The following is a 7,065-nucleotide window of genomic DNA, read 5'->3' as shown; positions in this document are numbered from 1 at the left end:
CAGAACCAAGGCATTGCATAGTCCTCAGACTCAAGCCTATGGGGAAACCAACTACCTGGATGAGGAAAACTAGGTTTTGGACAGAACCAAGGCATTGCATAGTCCTCGGACTCAAGCCTATGGGGAAACCAACTACCTAGATGAGGAAAACTAGGTTTTGGACAGAACCAAGGCATTGCATAGTCCTCGGACTCAAGCCTATGGGGAAACCAACTACCTTGATGAGGAAAACTAGGTTTTGGACAGAACCAAGGCATTGCATAGTCCTCGGACTCAAGCCTATGGGGAAACCAACTACTGGATGAGGAAAACTAGGTTTTGGACAGAACCAAGGCATTGCATGGTCCACGGACTCAAGCCTATGGGGAAACCAACTACCTGGATGAGGAAAACTAGGTTTTGGACAGAACCAAGGCATTGCATAGTCCTCGGACTCAAGCCTATGGGGAAACCAACTACCTGGATGAGGAAAACTAGGTTTTGGACAGAACCAAGGCATTGCATGGTCCTCGGACTCAAGCCTATGGGAAAACCAACTACCTGGATGAGGAAAACTAGGTTTTGGACAGAACCAAGGCATTGCATGGTCCTCGGACTCAAGCCTATGGGAAAACCAACTACCTGGATGAGGAAAACTAGGTTTTGGACAGAACCAAGGCATTGCATAGTCCTCGGACTCAAGCCTATGGGGAAACCAACTACCTGGATGAGGAAAACTAGGTTTTGGACAGAACCAAGGCATTGCATAGTCCTCGGACTCAAGCCTATGGGGAAACCAACTACCTGGATGAGGAAAACTAGGTTTTGGACAGAACCAAGGCATTGCATAGTCCTCGGACTCAAGCCTATGGGGAAACCAACTACCTGGATGAGGAAAACTAGGTTTTGGACAGAACCAAGGCATTGCATAGTCCTCGGACTCAAGCCTATGGGGAAACCAACTACCTGGATGAGGAAAACTAGGTTTTGGATAGAACCAAGGTGTTGTATAGTCCTCGGACTCAAGTCTATGGGGAAACCAACTACCTGGATGAGGAAAACTAGGTTTTGGACAGAACCAAGGCATTGTATAGTCCTCGGACTCAAACCTATGGGGAAACCAACTACCTGGATGAGGAAAACTAGGTTTTGGACAGAACCAAGGCATTGTATAGTCCTCGGACTCAAGCCTATGGGAAAACCAACTACCTGGATGAGGAAAACTAGGTTTTGGACAGAACCAAGGCATTGCATGGTCCTCGGACTCAAGCCTATGGGAAAACCAACTACTTGGATGAGAAAATTGGGCACTAAGCAAGACTTAGCTACTATGCGTGATGTCGAAAATGGTGCCTATATCTTCGTTAAACGAGGGTTAGAAATGAGTCTAAAGCCTCTGCGGGTGCAAATAAGTTAGGGTTTGGGGAACATGATGATAAATGTATTGCATGCATAGATATTCGTACATGATAAAATGAAACCGCGCAGAATTCATAAACAAATATTGCGTATCAACGAGGGCAGTTAACGATGTAACCAGAAGGAAAAAGGATAAACAAGATTTCATATATACATGTTCAAGTGCTTGCAAATCATCAATAAATTAGGAAGTTTTTGAAATAAAAGGAAACAAGTTAATCGTTAAAATAGAAATGAATACAAAAGCCTAGCCCAGATCTCTACTTTTATGCTTTTTTGTCGGTCACGTCCTGGGAGGAAGGACCAGGATCAGCTTCGATGCCTGGGAGGATGGTCCCTTCTGGGGAAGGCTGAACAGAGCCAGCGCTGGTACTCCGAGGGACCACAGCAAGGGGAATGGCCTGTGGCGGCTGTGCAAGTGTGGCTGGCTCCTCTATACTAGACACCTGAATGCCAACCACGGGCTCAGTAACCTCTTTAGGTGCCTCAGGACCCGTATGCTGGGATATCATTATCACATCCTGAAGTTCTCCTTCTTTGGGCGCCTTGCTAGAGGAACCGCTGGCCTATAAGTCTTCCGATGGGGTGATCTCTTCCTCGGGTTGATCACACGTAGCCGCGGAGCTGGTAGAAGTGGCCTCACGGATGGCCGCCGGGTAGAATATGCTCTCCGCCTTCCACAAATCAGATGAAGCATCCACCCCAGCTTGCTTCAATGCTTCTTCCCAAACCTGGGAGCAATAAAACCTACACACTCCAGGAATCTGCGCCTTAAGGGTGGCCTGGGTCTCGGCTACTCCCATGTTGTAACTGTCATCTTTGGCCGTATTCTTGGCAGCCTCTGCCTCATTCCTAGCAAACTCGGCCTCCTGCCTTGCCCTTTGGGCCTCATCTCGGGCATATTCTGCCACTCCCTTTTCATGCACAGCCGCGGCCAGCTGCTTGTTTAAATCCTCGATTAGGTCTTTGGCTATTCGTAACTGGTCCTCGGCTTCAAGTGCACGCTTTGTTTGGTCCTTGGCCTGTTTTTGGGCACTGGCGAGGCCCGCCGAGACGTTATCCCTCTCGCGGGTAGTTATTGTTAAGTCATCCTTGACTTTGGCAAGTTCATTTTCAGAAGCTTCGAGAGTCTTTGAGGCCGTTATGCTCTTCTTGCGTTCGTTCTCGGCCGCCTTACTCCTGTCATGCACTTCTTTCTCCATCCTATAGGTTGCCTGGAGAGCCTGTCAAGAAAGATGAGCGTGTAGTGAGTGACAAACCGGTGACAAGAGTTAATAAAGTGTTAGGTTTCAAGAAATCTTACCATGCCCAAGTATCTCTTAGTATTGAGAAAAACCTCCTGCATCCTCATTCTCCTCAGCTCATCCATGTCATTAGGGAGTAACATGGTTCTCCCTAATGCATCCGCCACGTAGCCACCCTCGCCGTCCCCAAGGTCCCTCAGAGAGGCCGTCTCCAGTAGTGGACCCCCGTGAAGCATTGGGGCAGGAAGCCAGGCACTCGGTAGGGACTGGGAATCAATTCCCTTTCCCTTGCCTTAAGAAGTTTGAACTTCGGTTCCTTTGCCCTTGCCTTGGTGTCCGATCTTCAGTTGTTTTGTGCGCGGAGTCTCATCCTTCTCCTTGGGAGGTTGGGATTTTCCCTCGTCCACAACTTCCTTGCCCTTGGGGCTCCTCTTTCTCTTGGAATCAGTACCTTCAGGTCGAGGAGGCCGAGTTGGTTGGGAGGAAGTGGGAAGTTCGGGGCGGGTGGATTGAGGCTGGGACTTGGTGGAGGATGACCTGGTTTGGATTGTAAGGGGCCGAGGTGGTGGAGGAGGAGCATCGGGTTGTGGTGTTTCCTGTGTATCCTTCCCTGGTGGGCCCTCGAGGAGTTGGAGAAGAGGGGTCAAGGGTATTCTCTTAACTCCCATCTCGGCTTGAGAAGAGGTGCCTATTGACGACAATTCCGCCTCAGACAAGGCTGGGTCACCTATGTCACCAGGAGGGTCCTCGGATTGACAGACTAGGTCAAATACCCCAAAACCTTCCTCGGGCTGATCTGGCTCGTCTTCGTCCTCTGCTACTAGGTGAGACGAGGAGGGGCCCACCTGTGGGATGTTCTCGGGGACAGCTGGCTCCTGGGAGATTAAGAATCCCGTCTCAACTACGGTAATTTTTGGAAGCCAAGGACGGCGGGCACTGATCATGTTCCTTGCGTCCCCAAATGACTTCTGAACAGGAGGGTACCCTAGTATTTTGTGAGCTGCTCGGACTTGGCCATCTCTGTCATTCACAAAAACCGCCGCTTGTAAAACGGTCTCCAAGTCCGCCCGATTGACTAAGTGAAAATGCCGTGTGTAGGCGTGTTCATCTACAAAAAAAAAAACAACAAACATATATGTATAGTTAGCTATCGAACAACGTTAGATTAGAATGGCGTAAAGGGTTATCCCTTCCATTCCCAGTACCCCACCTGGTTCTCCTTCTACTACGGGGCATGGATCGCCATCGTGCCATTCCCCAGAGACGATAAGGAAATCCTTGTTCAGTCCCTTGTTGGAGTCAGGGAGGCACTGGATCAACCGAACCCTTTCGTCCCTCGACCTCATGTAGTAGGTTTTCCCTTTCAATTTTTGGAGGTTATAGCACCAGTTCACGTCATGATGGGTCAGTCTTAACCCCATCTTCTCATTCAAAGCGTCCATGCACCCCAGAATCCTAAAAACGTTGCCGGTACATTGGGTGGGGGCTAGACGGAAATGTCTGAGATAACCCCTCGTCACTGGCCCCATAAGGATTCTCATGCCTCCCTCAACAAAGGCGAGGACGGGAATTACTACGGCGCCCGTTCCCCTCTTATAGTGCCATTCCCCCATCTTACAGTGCTCCAGACTTACGTTGGGGGGAATCCTATAATCAACGATGAACTTATTCATCGCCTCTTCAGTATCGACTAACTTCCTCAATCTCAATTTAGTCGTCTTTGTCATTTGCTAAAACAAACCTAACCCGCGACGAGAAAGAAAGGGAGCCAAAGAGAAATAAACTCAGAAAAGAAAGAGCACGAGTTAATGGAGGTAGGGAACTTACATAAAAAAAGAATTACGCTTCGGATAGGCTTTATGTGCTGGAGATAGACTTGAATTTGGGCGGAAGTTCAGATGAACCCAGGATACACGCACAAAAACTCTTAAATACAGAACTGAAGAGACGGATCCATCTCCAAAAAATCTTTTATACTTTCTAGGGTAACTGCACGCCTTTTCCCGCCCAAAAAGACCAGAAGATCACCATCGTTCGATTTCCATCATACCATAGAACGTGGGAAGCATAAAGCCGCCCGTATTTAATGAGGCCACGTTTCGCCTTCCAACGGCTCTAGGAACGTGCCTTGGGCAGGTGAAAAACCTTGGGAATCGATAGATGATAAGGATTGATAGGCATTGGTAGATCTCTGATGTCATCAAAACCCTCCTATCCGTCCGAGGAGATGGATAGCAGGATTTTGAGGGGCTATTGTGGGTCCGAGAGGTCTGCAATCCGGCCCAAACTCTATCTGGGCCTAGGGCCCATGCCGAGGAGGTCTCTTGCCGAAGATGAATGATCAATGGCCGGGGTAGCAAGGGGAACGGCTGAGAAACTATCATGTCCTCGGCATTCCAGAGCTTCAATGGGAAGACCAACATCATGGTGGAGGCAATCCCCAAACAGCCCCCTCAAGGGGATATGAACTGAATGGGGCCCACAGGGAAGCAGGGTGTGAAATTGGACCAAGGAAAATGCGTCCCCTCTTCAGTAAATGCACCTGCCAATACCCAGAGCTGATTAATGAGAAAAGACGTTTGGACGGTGTAAACTTCGATCCATGCAACTAATAGAAAGTAAGACGGGACGGTTGATGGGATGGATACAGAAATAAGCTCCTGCCTGACCTACAAGTGGAGGGCCAGGATCAACCAAGACGGACTATATAATAAAAACGTAGGTGCACCAAGCAGGAGGCTGGGAAAAATGGCCAAAAACCAGAGCCTCCCAGCCCACCTCCAGGAGAAAGGTTCCAGGGGTGAAGAAAACTTAACCACGCATGACCACCACGAAAAACTCACCACCAGGTGACTAAGGCCTAGCCTTCCAAACCCACGCTCTACAAATGATATTGTTTGGGCCTTTTTACGTGCGAACCCAACACTGCTACGGTTCGTTACGAATCGAGTCCTTACAAATATGATTGGTAGTACTTCTATACGATGATAAATGGGTATTTGATTACTTATTGTGCTTATTAACATATCAGTTTGTACGACTAGTAAAATTTATAACATTCCTAATATTACTTTCTTTTTTTGGTCTTCTTAAGACTAGAGGGAAAAATGTACAACTCGCATTTTTTTTTTTAATTTAAAAAGAAATTGTGAGAGGTTTGAGGACCGAAGTGAGGCAGAACACGAAAACATCTCATACAATACCACCCGCATGAGGGTATTTGCCCTGAAGACTTCATCTACTTGAGAATGTGAGGGAATACAGAATAGCGTTTCATGAGAACTCATGGAGTAGAGGAAGGTCCATAAGGGGGGTAAAGACAGTGGGAGGAAGCTTCTTGGAAAGGCATACCTTCCCCCTACGCATTAAATACCCTACAACAACCTTATCAGGTGCATTAATGAGGAAATGACACCTAAACAATGACTTTATAGTTAGCAACTCCTTCTACCACTTTCGGTAGAAATTTGGTGGGACAAGTATCTTGAGAAAAGCCCTGAAGCATACAGATGGAGGGCTAGAATGCAAGGAGGAATGATATATAAGGAAAGGGAACCTCTAGATTTAGGGGTTGAACATTTTTCTTCTAGGATAAGAGAGAGAAAAGGTGATAGTGTAGAAGATAGGGCAAAACTTAGAACATTTGTGCATAAGTAATCAATCCTCAGTCAAACCCGAGGAGAACATTATTTGTAACAACAACTTAAGAAAAATTTCTATAACACTTTGAATATTTCGGCCACAAATTAAAACTTGATTTTGAACTATTATTGAACTTTCTTCCACTCTCTTTAGAAATTCTATTGTTTATGCTTAGTTAGAAGGCCAAAGCATCACTGTTCTAGTGAGCTTGGACTATCACTTTCTGAATACTTACAGAAATCATTTATTTACCTCCACATTTGGGGACCTCTCTAGTTGGAGGCTTTAGGCCATGACCTAGGTGGCCTAAGCTTAGGGCTTGCCTTGACTTCATGTGTTTACTTACACTACAAGAAAAAGGGCTATTGCGACGGGCCAGAATCGCCGCTAAAGCCCAAAAAAGCACCGCTAAAGGTACATTCGACCTATAGCGGCAAGTGCTATTGCGGCGGGCCGTCTCGTCAGTGTTGCAGTGCCGCTATAGGTCAATTGCGGCAATTGTGAAAAACACCGCTATATATGTACCTTTTAGCAGCGGGTGAAGGTTTATTGCGACGGGCATAAAACCGCCGCCATATGTGTTCAGAATTCGTAGCATTGACTTTTAGCGACAGGATCATGCCTGCTACTATTGGTGTCTACCTTTAGCGGTGGGCAAACGACGCCACTATAGGCAATCAATCAAAACAAACTAATTGTACTTTTAGCGGCGGGTAGAAATGCCACTATATGTTTCAACCTTTAGTGACAAGCGATAAGCGCCACTATAGGGATTCATTAA

Source organism: Quercus lobata, chromosome 7 (genome assembly GCF_001633185.2).
Source record: "Quercus lobata isolate SW786 chromosome 7, ValleyOak3.0 Primary Assembly, whole genome shotgun sequence".
Classification (NCBI taxonomy): domain Eukaryota; kingdom Viridiplantae; phylum Streptophyta; class Magnoliopsida; order Fagales; family Fagaceae; genus Quercus; species Quercus lobata.
Note: the sequence above shows the minus strand (reverse complement) of the source record.